General features: G+C 36.4%; 1 long non-coding RNA gene across 1 annotated transcript in view; it reads right to left on the bottom strand.

Annotated features, from left to right (window-relative positions):
* Positions 1-524: 524 nt before the first annotated feature.
* LOC118160424 overlaps positions 525-15,320 on the bottom strand; it is a 43,261-nt gene continuing 28,465 nt past the window's right edge. Inside the window, exon 5 of the long non-coding RNA XR_004747493.1 lies at positions 525-808. This is a non-coding gene — a long non-coding RNA (uncharacterized LOC118160424). The remainder of the gene's footprint in view (positions 809-15,320) is intronic.

Consider the following 15,320-nt stretch of genomic DNA (forward strand, 5'->3'; position numbering starts at 1 on the left):
TATTTATTTGCATAATTCAGGAGTATGAATCTTTATCTCATACCTCCAAGGAGACTAAATTGCTGTGAAGCAATTCTCTATTCCAGGAGGTATTCACGCTTTTTTAAGGAAAAAAGAAAGAAAAAGAAATCAAGAGCTAACTCTTCTATCCCAGTACAGAGTACACCCAGATACACAGATCTCAGCATGACCAGTCAAAGTAATTCTGTGTAGTATGATTATTTCTAAAATATACATAGCAATAATATACTGTAGGTTGCACTCATGTATTCTGCTGAAGGTAAACCTGTTGTATTGACACACAGACTGTGCTAGAAAGACAGCCTGACAGCATCCACTTATTTGTAACATGCCTATTCCCATTACTTTGATCGAAATGAGCAGTTTAGCTTTTTGTGTGCATGACCCTTAGGTCAGCATATCACAGTTTGCAAAGCACAATGGACATGCTACGGCTTGTAATATCGATGTATCACGTGTCAGCATTTCACTGCAGTCATCTCTTATCAGCATTGTTTTCCCTTGTGTTCTCACCCAGAACATTTTTTGGGTTTATACATGTTTGCATGAGACCTGGAAGTTTCTAGTGATGCATGCTCGATGATAAGGAGAAATAAATAACCAAGAGATTTGTTGTTGGTTTTGTGGATTTGATTAAACAAATGGGGAGAAGTCAAATTATTTAGAAGGATCATGAAAGAAATCCACGACTTGAATATTCCATGTACTTACGTGAAAATGCAGTGCAAGCACACTGACATGCTATTCTTTTTGCTTTGGTCAAACAACATCAACTCGTGAGAAAAATCTGGAGGAAATGAGCAGAAAGCTTACTTTTCAACAAGCCTTAAGACTAACTGCTTTAAGCAACTTACACCATAAAAGTACATGCAATAGGTCTAGACGTGGTTTGTATGTTGGTATATGCTCTGTCTTTCTGAGATCTCTGCAACTGTGAAAGAAATGTGTTTGAGTAGCTAGATGGCTAAACAATAGAGAAGAATTAGGCACTGGGATGTCGTCACAGGGTTTGTTGGCTGACCCAGGATAACTGGCTGGAAATGTTGGGAAGCAGAACGCACCCTCAGGATTGCCTCTCCTGGATGAGGCAAGATCAGGCTCTGGGCCTGAACCTGAGAGGGTGAAAAAACAATTGCATTTGCAGCCTGAAATCATTTTCTCAGCATAGATCCCATCATATTTTACCCATAAGGAAGAAACTATATAAGCATTACTTTGAGCATAACACCACACATGCAACAACATTGCTTTATCTCTAAAAGATGATCTGTGTCAACAATTGGAAAATATATCAAGAAACTCTGATTTTCTGATATACATTTTCCTGTATGATTCTTAAGAAATGGCACATCCACTTAGTACAAAGAAACACATGGAGGAAGAGGACATGATATCTATGGAATGGCCATGTGATGAGTTTCATCATCTTGTTTTATGAGCAAGAATGGATTGGCTCTATCTTTAACTGGAGTTCATAACTATTGCTCAGATGTAGTAACAATCAAGCTCACCTGCAACACTGATAATCTCAGAAGCAGGCTATCATGACTATATGAATCCATTTTAAAATACATTTAACTCTGGTGCTAGCTATAAATACATACTGTAAATTTTTATCTGAGGTCAAATATCTGTGATTTTGTTTGTGTAGATGTTGATATGGTTATAGTATCAGAAGACTATCCAAAAACATATTGCTAACCCACCACCCAGATACACATTTGAATGAAAATCAATACTAAAAGCTGGTGTTAGTTTTCAGTGCAGAGTATTAGCATTATCACTGACCTTTCATTGATTTGAAGTAAGACTGTCATATTGAAATAATGTTCATCTAAAGTAAACAAATTCATATAACTTTAATTTTATTTGTAAAGCATATTGGGTTATCAGCCCTGGAGTTGAAACCATCTATTGAACTGGTACAAAAAAGATACTGGCAGCATTTCTTTCTTAACTCTGTTCTACTGGGCTAGCCTAAACTAAAAGCCACAAGATGAAGCTTTTAGCATATTTATTTAGACTTTTATATGGAGAATTTAATCAGGCAAAAATTGTTGAAAAAAACCTGTGTTTTAACTGTGGATTTTGTTGCAACAAAGATGAGCTTTACCCAGATCATTCCAGAATGAAAGTTATTTATAATATTCTACTATTAAAAAATAAATTCAAAGTAATGATGGTGTCTGTGAACATCACTTTTTTTTTTTTTTTTTCTTCAAATTCTGTGATTCAAATACCTCTAAAGTCAAGGAATGTTTGATCTAATTTCTAAGTCTGAGGGTTAATGCCTTCCCCAGGTGACAGTAAAAATACTCTTAACAGCCCTCAATCTGTACAGCTCTTATCTGTGGTTGTAAATTTTTGTATACAGTACAGATGAATCTTGCTTTTTAGAAAAGCCTCCACAAAACAAAGGAAGTGTATACAATTATTTGTAAAATGATGAAAACATATTATGGATTTGAAGCACTTGGAAGCGTTTATGAATAATAACAAACTACAAAAATTAACCGTAAGTTTGTAAGCTCCTTAAGATTCAACTTCTATTCAAAGAGCATGGGAAAAAAAGGAAATTTACCTGCATCCACTAAAGGTCAGTTTGCATTTCATTTCTTTCACACAACTTGTTCTGGATTTGCATGATACCTGACTACTTTCCGTATCTTTAATACATGTTACCCTTGCAAAGGCAAGAGCAAACACAGCTGATGTTTCAGGAAGCTGACTGATGGCTATAGACAACAGGAGCCAAATGCCTGTTCCCTCAGAGTATTTCTAAGTGTCTTGAAGGCACTGTAGAACTTTCACTTTTCCCAGACACATTAAGTGTGGTTTAATGTAAGAAACATGATATTGGATCTGATGAACTATAGTATGTAAAATCATAATTAAAAAAGAAGCATGCATTGAAGGCAAAAAGTGATAAAAATAGAAGACAAAATTTCCAAACATTTAAGTAGGTGTAAAAAATAAAAGAAAATAAAGAATGAATGACCGTAACAGATACCCTGATAGCTGTTATGCCAAAATTAATGTGATTGATTAGATAGTAATTTGCACATTGTGGGACAAATATTGTTCTGAGGAGAAAAGAAAAAGATATATTCAAAGACTCTGTAGTGTCCTCAGGGCAAAAAACAAGCAAACAAACAAACAAAAAACACAACAACTTGGTAAAAACTTGGATAACATACACCACAAGCTTGTGTTAAACAAGATATGTTTTTTTGTTTGTTTGTTTTCCGAAGAATCAAACATTTTTAAACATGAATAGTTTGCTTTGTAAGCATTTGATGGTAGGCTGAGAAAGTTGTGGAAATTCTGATAAAAATTAGTAGTTGGTAAAGAAGCAATATAAAACTTAATAAATGTTAATACCATTTATAACCTTCAGCATTTCATTAAAATAAGAAATGTATAGAGAATTCTAGATAACGGGGACAGAAAAGAGCTCTAATTAACTGAATACAGAGACTAGATTTTGATTTTCTTCTTCTGATTTAGGTTTACCATATCTGATTTCAGGGTTGCTAACTATAAGGTAAGATTGTGGACAACTGCTTTTATTAGGATTCTGAATTTTCTATACACACACTTGGAAGAGGATCAAGATCTTATTCTATAAATATATCAGACTCTTTACACTCTGCAAGTATGTAGTCCAACTATATTTTGTGTGTTGATATTTCTGGCTACTTGGCTATTTTTAGAAAGCTGGTTCTTCACTGTTACTGACTTGCGCTGTGTGCAATAAACCAAGGACAGACTGGCATCAAGAGCCAACAATATTCAATTCATTGAGCCTGTGGTAGCACACTTTTCCTCTTCTTTCTGCAGTTTCCCACCTCAAATGCAACCACTGCTGACAGCTGAGAAGATTCATGTTTTTCTAGTATCTTGAACACAATATATAAGTGCTATGTGATTATTAATAAAATGTCAGAGAAAATATCTTTGACCTTTAAATATTTATAGCTAGGGAGACAGACTTGGTGAACCAGAGATAGCATGCATTGATGGGTCCAACTGGAAGAAACACGCATGTGTTGAGGCTCAAAAACTCTCCAACAGATCTGAGGAGCAACAATTTCCAGCAAAACAGAGGGTATACACATGTGCTGTTCACCTGTTTTAGTTTTTTCTGCTTTTCCTCTGATCTGATGAGGCCAAGAACATTTTTTTTTTCTTTTTTAATGTTATTCTGGTTTGTTTGTTTGTTTGTTTTTGCAGATAGTCTAATAAGAGATATTAACTGTTCCTGTGTAGTGGATGCTGTTACATCTTCAGGCCATTATCACAGCTACAAAACAACTGACTGCTACATATTCATCATCTGCATGAGTCTGATTAGAAATTCATGTGGGGATGCCTAGAAATCAACAAAGGATAAACAAAAAGATAGATGACTGTGTGTATAGTGTAATTCCAAAACAGATGCACCAACTTAACGTCCTGTGTCTAAAACAGTTTTGATTAAACACTGAGAAACCAATCCTACCCACTAGCAAATAGCAGATAAAATCCTTAAGTTAACTCTGCATTTTCTGAAAGCTTTGTTTGTTTTGTTATTGTTGCTGGGTTTTGTTAGCTTGTTTGTGGTTTTGGTTTTAACAGTAAACCTCAGTCCTCTTTTGATAAGGTAATATAGCTACTTTAGATGAGACTTATAAAAAAAATAAAACTGTGTAATTTGTAAAAATCTCTCTTAGGTATATATTCTATCCTACCCTATTCTATCCTATCCTATCTGGAGAGAGCAAGCAATCCATCTTAAACATTCCTTCCAGCATTCTGAACCCACAACACAGGCTTTTCTGTGATTGATTTGAAAATTGTTTGTAACAAATATTTAAGGCATTTTCTCAGCAATAGGATGTTCCACTTATTTTTTCCTACCCCAACCCTCTCTTATTTTATGAAAAGGACAAGCTTGTATCACATGAGGAAATGTGCCTGTCTGTGGCTTTTTTTTTTTTTTTTTTTTTTTTTTTTTTTTTTTTCCCGCCGCACTATTTGTTCTCTCATTGATTTATTCTACCAGAGGGCAAACATATTGTGCACAGCTACTTGTGAAGCTGTGCCACTGAGATATGTGCTTCTGAGCATATTATAAAATTGTTGATACTGCCCTAAGGGTCAGTGCTTGCCCTCCAAGGAGAAACCTTTCTGAACTTCAGGCCAGTTATGTCTGATTTCCTTAAAATTTCACAAGACCATCGTCTGTTTACTACACTTTCTCTTAATTTGCTGCAGGTGGTGGACTACTTCAGATGCCACCTATAAGATCAAGTTGATTTATATGTGGAGTCTTAGTCTAAGTATACTAAGTAAGAGAATTTCTTGTTTTTAACTATTTTTACGCATACATGTATAGGTATAAAAATGTATATACATATTTAAATATATTTTTATGTTGTTGCATATTTTTTTTAAACTATGAAAACAACTTGTTTTCAAGCAGCACCTGTGTACTGCAGTGCTTTATTTGAAACAGTCAGATTGGTGTTTTGCAACTTTCTGCATGCATTTTACTGCAGACAACTGTACAGCAGCTGCTACATCAGTAAAGTTTCTAGTCAAGGAGAAAAAGTATTCTAGTCTGCATTATCTAAACAAGCACATTCCATAAACCATAAGATTAATAAAAAAATAGATTAAAGTCTTGAGAGATGAAAAGCTCTAGTAACTATTTCCAATGGCTAACACTCACCCCTTTAACGCACATCTGGAAAAAAAACAGAAAGTATTTGAAAGCACAAAGCTTTCAGAATTTCACTATGCTTGTGTTTATTTCTTCAAAACGGTAGCTTTGTGTTCCCCGTACAAATAGTGTACTGGGATCCTGGGCCATTGCTGAGGCTTCTAGATGTTAATGAAATACAAACAGCCAGGGAAGTGGCAAGAGAAGAGATCTGCATCCATAAGCAGGTAGAGGCATGTAATGAACGTCTTACAAAGCTTACCATAAAATAAAGAATTGAAAAACACAAAAAATTGCTGTATACTATCAATATATTTCCTGAGCATCTGTGAATCATGAAGGCTAGGGTTATTAAAGAAATGATCTAATAAACTAGTGGAGATAATTTAGGGTTTTAAAAGAAAGCTCTCAGAAAAGCTACTAATTTGCATGCTGAGTGCAGCACCATAGTAGCAATGAGAGATGTAAGAAAGGGAACATGACATGGCTAGGGAAAAGGTGTTATAATTTTAGGGCTTAACTGTATGCCAAGCTTTAGAAAAGGAGCTGGGAAGCTGGAGGAGGGGGAAGTGGAAAAAAAGAAAGAATTCTGAAAGCTTTCGCTTTGTATTCCTACAACACGGTTCTTCTGGAATGTCTAGCCAGATAGAGAATGTCTGCCCTGAAAATGGGTTACTGTAATTTCAGCATGAGAGGAGAGCAAAAGGGAGGGCAGGAGACAGAAGTAGGCAAGGCATGTAGAAACATATTTGTATTCTGCTTTTGAGTCTGTGCCGTTGGCAGTTCTCCTGTTGCTTCTCTCTCTGCATTACCTCTTGCTGGGACTGAGCTGCCTGTTTGCCTGTGTCTTCTGCTGCTCCCATTTGTGTTGCCAGCAGACAGGTCAGAACACTTCATCTGTTCCGCCATGTTCTTGGAGCTGTAAGTCCTCCCCAGAGTGATGAGTGGGCCAGGACATTCAGCAGGGATGTCAATACTAGGTTATGACTGAGTTGTCTGAGATTTGTGGGTAGGTATACTTCAAATATAGTTTAAGGAGCAACTGGTAGCTTGCTTAGATACAAGAAATTAGGAACATGCAGCAAATATGGAGATGATTTTCCTGTGCCACAACTAAGAGAAGAAAACTTAGATAGAATATCACTGAAAAAAACATGCAGAGAAAGAAAAAGAGGAATTCTGTCATTTCTAAAGATATTTTTTACTTTGAAAAAGTGAGAATTTCTGCCCTCCTTAGAAGCCCAGATCAAACCCCAATAACTTATTGGTACTGCCAATAATACTAATTAAGCTATGATTCAAGCAGGAAGGGGATTACTTGATTTTAAATTCTGTCTCACATTGGTGACTTTATTATGTGAGACAACATCTTTATGTAATGTATATTAGCATATTTCCCCGGTTTATGTGAAGTTATATTCAATCCAGCTAGGGATCGGATCTGAAAGAGTGGTAAAAGAATAAAGCAAGAGAAACATTAAAATAAGAGAGAATTAGTGAAACTGTAATCATAAGGAAACATGCTATTCAAAAAGTGCCGTCACTATCTCAACATAATATTGTAAGGAGGATCCCTATCACAACCTGGGGGTGTGAAGCTCCTTTCTCTGTTGTAGTTAAGGGTCATCCAAGGATCCTCACAGGAAAGTGACTTCAGTTTCTGGTTAGACTAGGCCTCATGCTCATCAGAAGCATCTCTTTCTTAATAGAATTTGTCTGTAACACAGCCTAAGAGGGCTATTATTAAAAGATTAGGCTGCCTCCATCCTCTTGCTTAATTAATTATTCAGTGTAGAAGTGAAACTCCCTGGTCCCCAGTCTATCAATGATATAACAAATTAAAATATCTGATTACAGTCAGGCTGGTCAGCCTCCATGGACACCTGTGTATGAGCAAATAATTCTGTGAGCAGTTCAAGATTACAGTTGAATAATTTTCATATTAAAAACTGCACCAAGTTGACCATGAACAACAAAAAGCCACGTATTTTATTCTAATTCTTCAAAATGAAAACAAAGCTTGGTCAGCTTCCCTGGGAGAAAGATCTTGGACTAGCACTATCCTTTTCTAGAAAATAAGCATCAGTTGAAGGGAACTTGTAACTGGAAGCTTTAAGTGAAACTTTAGTCTAAAAAAAAGGTTTATGATGTTTCTGGATGGAATTTTGCATTACAACAAAGAAAGAGCATAGGTTGGGGTGAATGAGGGAGTGCATACATCTTTAGGTAGCCAGTGGCACGTAGTAAGAGTGTTCGTGTATTAAACAGATGACACCATCCAAGTCCTGACTCTAAATAGTGCAAAGCTGGGATTAACTGGGATTAATTTTCCCAGCCTCATGTGATGTTGTTTCCACTAGACTGTTGCCTTGATTTCTCACAACAAAATGAAAGGCCTTGGCTTCCTCCTGATTTAGCATCAGGACATTTTTGAAAGCTTGCATATTTTCATCAGGTTGGCAGGCCTTTCACTCTGGTTTTCTAGCCAACATGTTTTGTTGGGAAAGAGCAGACATGGAGAAAATGAGAATCTCTAGCTGCTCAGTTTCAACTTGTGGTGAACACAAAGCTACATACTGTGTCAAGCAAAGGAAAAAGTCCTGTTTCTATGAGGACTGGACTCATTTTATCCTAATTACTCAATTTTCTGGATTTTCTGGAACACTCACAGATGAAACATGAATAAGTACTAAAAGAAAACTAAAAAGTAATCTCCTTTAATGTGGGGTTTATTTACCTTCTGGGGTTCTGAATTTTGGCAACCAAAGAGACAGACCTTTTTAGCCACATACATATAACACTAAGATGAAAATGCTTTCAATACTGTGCTGTCAAAATGGGAGCTTGAACTTTAAAAGAAGATACTTTGATGGATGGAGAGAGGGATAAAGGAATGGATTAAACACCACTTTATCATCAAGGTTAACAGAATGGTGCCAGTTTGGGGAATCTTTGGAAGAAAATCCTATTCTTTACGAGACTTAATACTACCCATCAGCAATGAACTAGAAGATCATCTATCATATGTGCTTTGTTGCTTTTTTCTTCTTTTCCCAGAGGAAGAACCGCATTTGTAGGTTTTTTTTTTTTTTTTTAAGTTTTTATTTTGGAGAGGAGAGTTTTGAAAAGGTTGCTACTGCACTTTTATGAGAAAAGGAGTTGGTAAAGTAAAGCCACTAAATCAGAAGAAGGGAGGGTTTAGGATGAGCTTAGTCCTAAGAGAGGCCAGAGCACATCTCTGAGAATAGTTGTTGCCTGACATCTTTATATGGACATTGCTCACTTGAAATTTTTGAAGTAATGTTATACTTTCATAATACTTGCTCACAACCACCAAACAAGTAGGTAAGAAAGCTGCTAGACAAAACTATGAACTTACTCTCTATACCAACAAGGAGATAACTGCATTTTTTTGCCTCTGGTGTGACAGCCAGCCCCAGGTCTCAAATTATTTCAATATATTAACACATTGCTATATCAATGCCAGTAAGTAAAATATATAAAGAGGCTAACAAGTTTAAGTGATTTTCTGCTGACAACTATCTCACATGAAACTATGCATACCTAACACATAATTGTCTACATCTGTCCAGAGCTCCTTCCAATTCCCATACCAGTATTTTATCTGCACAGATAAGCCCTTGTGAAAAGGTTCTTCCAAGTCCAAGGAGAAGATGTCAGTTTTATGCAATCTAATAAATTTAGTTTCTGGACCAGCAATCCCTCATAGGTAAGAACAACATTAATCTTGATGAGGCTCTTAAATCTTTCCATTTGTTGGTTGTTTTTCTTTAGTCAAAATTACAATATTTCCCTACCTCAGAAGGCGGTTATGAAGATGATTCATTAATGTTGAAAATATTCTCAGATATTCTCAGAGCAAGGTGTAAATATAGAAATTTATAAAGAAATGTGAACTCCAAAATTTAACTGCCTTTATGTATTCAAGTCAAATGTCACCAGCAAATCCTGTCCTCCCAGTTCTGTTTCTCTCTGAAAAGCAACTAAATTCATCTTGCAACATGCACATAAAAATACTATCATAAAACAAATGTTACTACAGTATACCAAAATTTTCCATTTCTGCCAAGAAAAACCTGTGTTGTCCTAGCAATATTTTTATTATTTTTGTCCTACCATGTGTCTGTCATTTCTGCCAGCTTTGCTGTTCTTAATTTGAAAAAGACAGGCTCATCTGGAAGCCACTGTTCCATGTATAGAAAAAGACCACATACACTTAAAATTTTGACAGGTTTAGTACAACAGAGTGGGCTATAGGATGAAAAGTTTTCAAAGAAGTTTCCTCTAAAAATGCTGAAAATATTTTATGTACCATCTAAATTTCAAGAATACAGAGGGAACTTTCCCCTCTGCCTGCTCAGCTTGCAATAACCTCAGGTCAATGTAGACAAGAGGTTTGTATTAGAATGCCAAGACAACAGGAGCATTAGCAATGTGTCTTTCCAATATGGAACATTTATTTTATATCCATCATTTTAAAGGGGGAAAGAAAAGCAAAAACAAAATCAGAAAAAGACTTCAGAAGGAGCACATTTTCACAAAGCTCCAGTAAACAACTTTTACCAGAGTATTTTTTTGTTTGTTTGTTTCCTGATGGGATATGTTTAACTTGACAAAACATACTCTGACAGTGCAGATTTCAAAATGCACGTTTCAAACTCTCCAAATTATATAAAATTGTTCTAGATTTTAACTTGAATTGTATTATTCAGCCATATTTTAAAGTTTCTTTGCAATGTTTTTGACTGGAAGTGCACATTTTTTCACTAAAAGTTCTTATAAAAAATAATAAAGCTACTTCCTGGATAAGGCAAATTAAAAAACCAACCAACCAAAAACAAAACAAAACAAAACAAAACAAAAACAACAAAAAAAAAGAAAAAGAAAAAAAACAACATACAAACAATGGGATAATTGTGATAAAACTTCAGAACTACAAAACAGCAGTCTTTCCTTACAGAAACTTCTTAGGACTTTGACCAAAGCAAAAGAGATTAAGGAGATAACACAAACAAGGGAGAAAATGCAACCAAGCTTTCACATCAAACACTTCTTATTTCCGGTGCAGAATAATTTTTCCTGGATTCATGGACTTTGGTATATTTTTCTATTAAAGTGCTTTTTGACCAAGCCTTTTACATAAGCTACCTGTTTACATAGGTCTTATTCTTTCTGGAGTGAAACTATCGGTTTGGTAAGTTATAGAGTTGGGCAAGTCCAGTTCAGCCGAATGGAAAAATCAGACCTCAAATTTATGTGCACGGCTAAACTAGACAGTCATATATCAAAAACCATGGCATTTTTCTACCTCTATTAATGACAGATAATATAGTCTAGATAATCTATCAACAAAAATTGATGAACAAAAACATTGACATATGTATACTATTTTCCTTGAGAAGAGCTTGAAGAAATTTGGAAAGAGACATTATCTTTAAACTGAAATGGAGTCTGATGTCACAGAAAATTCCATTATTATTATTATTATTATTTAATTAAGCTTAGTGTGTATGAGTCATCATGGATATTTCCCTCCCATCATCTTCCTTGGAAAAAAAATACATAGATTTGAGTGTCTAAAATGTCAGGACTACTTAGAACTTTTAAAAGTCATTATAGACGAGGGTTTTCAAGGCAACATGTTTCTTTAGTGCTCCAGCTGAACATAGATCACAATTAATTCATTTTTTAATCAATCTTGAGTTTGCTGGTGACAGAAAATCCTCTGAATTTTTAACTTCCTTTAGACTTGTGTTTAAGAGGTAAGAAATAACTACAAATGCCTCTTCAGCATTGTTACCATACTTTGCTTGGACGGTTGTGCTTATTTGTAATTCAGAGTTGTTCCCATGCTCCCACTATGCTAAATCATTTTAAAGAAACAAAGTTTCAGTGGGTTATTTTTATTGTTAATAGAAAAAATCTCATTAGAAGATTTTACTGTGCTTATTCAATGCCACTTCCCAATGAAAAGCAGATAAACTGAGCTTACATTCTATATTGAATAGCTAAGATATTACCACTGTGGATGAGAATTTAATTAGCCCCAGGTTTAAATTTACTATTGTTTCCCAAAGTAATTAACTAAACCCTCTTGAGGATTATATACATATTTAAGAGTTTTATCATACTACATGAGGCATTAAATCTAAGCATTATGTGTCAAGTGATCAATTACAGCATTTATAAATGGATAACTATCATCATTACTCTGTATATACAAATAGAGCTAGGCTAAGTCAGAACTTCCCATCCTGCAAAATAATCCAAAGCTATGCTAATTCTAAAATTAAATGCCGAAGTAACAAATTCACAAATATATGTCCTGAAGGAAAAAAAAAAAAAAAAAATGTTTTCAACCCTACTGTCTTATCAAGTCTTCCTACATGAAGTTAGTAGCACATAATTGTTGAAGAAATTGAAAGACTCCACCAAAAAATGTTGCTAGAACTGATACCCCTTCACAGAGGGATTAGACACTTCTGGGTATGGGTTACTCTATCAAGCAGATGTTTGACGTCTACAGAAGTGTTCTACTCTAAGCACAGTGGTATATTCCCAATTTGGCTGGTTACTAGGGCGAAAATATCCTTTCACAGCACAGCTCTGAAGATACTTTTAGCTTCTGCAGACCTACATAGAACCCCTAGCTCCCACTGATTTCAAGCTTGTCTTCTGTTAACAACAGCTGATGCCAAAAGAAGTGCCTTGTTTCAGGAATTATCCATAAACTAAATGAAAGCACTTGTTTCTCAAGCAGCTGAAACTGTCTAACCCATTAAGAAATGGTACTGCTGTGACATGGCATTAGCCCTTTCTGTTCCTACAATGCAGCTTTCAGAAAGACAGCCCAAACACAAAGATCAAGCACCTCAGCAGCCCTAGCCCATGTCTAAGGCAGAATCCATGCTGGGGTCTGTCTTCTGTGCAGTTGTGCCTTGATTCTATGGACTGGCTCCAGTCCTTTGCTCTTTGTGAGGGAGCTCCCATCTCCTGAGCACCCCAGCAGCCACAATACCTATCATGGATCATGGAAGTACAGGAGCCCCCTAAGTGTCTTTGAAACCCAGACAGGTTTCACTGTAGGGGACTCATGCTATTTATCTAGTTTTTATTAATTTTCTAATTTTGAGATCCAAGCTGTTTTAATCTTTTTTCTCTCTCTTGTGAGTTGAGATGTACAGTTTAGAAATGAGACACGGTGCTTTGGAAGGCAGCTTTGCAATTAACCATTCGAGTGCATGGTGAATTACGTTGAAACATCACATTTGCTTAAAAAGAATGTACTCCACAATAGATAATGCATTATAACAACAAAATTAGTCTTTCTTTTCTTTCTTTTTTTATTTTTTATTTTTGATAAAAGGACACTTTCATGTTGTTCAGAAGCACCTCTCATATTGATAAAAATCTCTCCCCCCCCCCCCCCCCTTCTGTCTTTAATGAAAGAAGAACGAGACAGTTTAGATTTTATTACCATGGTCACTGCTGAAATGTGTATTAAATTAGAGATGTGCCAGTGCTAGCATTTTGACAATAATTCAGACAGTTACAGAACCACTACAGACATGTCAGTCTCTTCTCTCTGCTTAACATCTGCTTCAATAAATCCAAATCAGATTCTGCCTAGCCAAGTCCACACTGAAACCTACAAATGTAAAGCAATACCTTTCTAAAATATCTTTCATTAAGAGCATACATAGATAAACACAGAAATATACATAAGAAATAATGCTCCCCAGACCAAGTAGTAGTCACCATGATATAATTGTTATCTGCAATATTCAAGTGCTTTAGTTTTTGAGCCACTCACTTTTTTTTTTAGTTTACAGAAGAGGATGACAATAAAGCACATAGCTAATTTTCCTGTTGAACTATCAACAGAGTTAAAATGTCTTTGAGTGTATATGTGCACAGATATGCATATGCATGCACATATACCCCTAAACCTAATTTCTGTTTTCGAGAATGGGACATCACTGAATCTGTCTAACCCCTCCCAGCCAAAAGTAAAATAGAACAAAATGTTAAATGTCAAATCATAATACATGGCTGGCATGGAAACTTTGAGAAGATGGGAGAAAAATATTTATCTCACAGCACCAGGGAGATGCTATTTAAGTTTATCTGATTTACTGTCATTAGCTGTATATTGTAGCTATACCCTTCGCTTATTATGTATGATACAGTTTGCACATAACATTTTCATAGCTCTTCCAGAGAATTAAATCATTGTGAGAAGTGAAAATGACCATGGTATTGTGCACTATAAATTTATCTGCAACTATTCAAGAGGTAGGTACAACACTGAAATGTCCTTGTGACCTACAGCAAAAGAAAAAGTCAGGGAGCTATTGACAGGCAAGGCAAGCTGAAGAGGCCACAGGGACTGATGACACCATAGTGATCCCTCCAGGCTACTGGACAAATAGTCACAGCCACAGTAAGTGACACATGGCAACAAATCTGTCTGCGGATTGGAGCAGGATTTCAGTCTGCTCCTGAAAGACCAGCCACAGGTTCAGAGGCAGCAAAGGCATGCTCAGAGGAGCACTGAGCTGAACATGCACATCCATGTGTGAATGTGCTTGCACACTTCTTCCCTGCCAGCTACTGGAGGAAATGGGCTGGGCAGAGATCAGGAGTATACCAGGTGCAGCAGTGAAAACGGACCCAGCTGTAGCTCCACAAGGGAAAATTCTTTGCCCCAAGAGGCTGGGTAGGAATTTGCCTGAGCATTTCTCTCCTGGCAAACACAGCGGTAATCATGGTTACCATGTGCTAGTAAAGAGCAACTACCTTGCGAAATACAGAGTCTTTTTTAGACTAAGTATCTGAAGGGGTGAAAGTCCCCTGACCTGCACTATCATTTGAATTCAGACATTTCTCCTCCCTACATAATTTGCTACACACGCACACACACATTTCCAATTTAAGTGTCACATGCGAATGTACAGCTTTATATGGTGGCCATAATACCTTGTGATCATCAGAGACTGATTTATTTTCCACTCCCCCCACCCCCCAAGGTGTTTTATACTCAAAATCCTTTTAAAAGCTTCTGGCAAATTGCTGCAGTTAGAAAAGCAAGTTACCATAAATTTTGAGACAGGGTGAAGAAGTGTTAGCTACAATTCTGTGGTGCTATAAATACTCACATTTACCTGCTTTGAATATTACAAGAGTGGAATAAGTCATTCCCATCCAGGGAAAGATTTATGAGAATTAGGAAGTCTGTAAGGACTTCAGTTTTTCTCAGTTCTGCCCTGATGACTGACTAATGTCCAAGCCTATGTGTTTTCGCTAACACAACTACCAAGTAAGGACCTTTCTCTACTGAGCAGCATGGGGGGATGTTAGAAATGCCAGGTGAGGGAGTAAGTCATGCAGGAGGCCCCCAGAGCAGTGTCATTAACCTAGTGGGGTACTGAGTGGTGCTGACCAGCCCAAGGACAGCAACATGGAGAACTGGCTATGTTGCTCCTGCTTCCTGCCCTTTGCACGGTAAAGATGCATCCAGTCCTAGTCACTGGACTAAGCCAACCCAATGATTTGAGTTTCAGCCTCCTGAGTG

Source organism: Oxyura jamaicensis, chromosome 1, assembly GCF_011077185.1.
Source record: "Oxyura jamaicensis isolate SHBP4307 breed ruddy duck chromosome 1, BPBGC_Ojam_1.0, whole genome shotgun sequence".
Lineage (NCBI taxonomy): Eukaryota > Metazoa > Chordata > Aves > Anseriformes > Anatidae > Oxyura > Oxyura jamaicensis.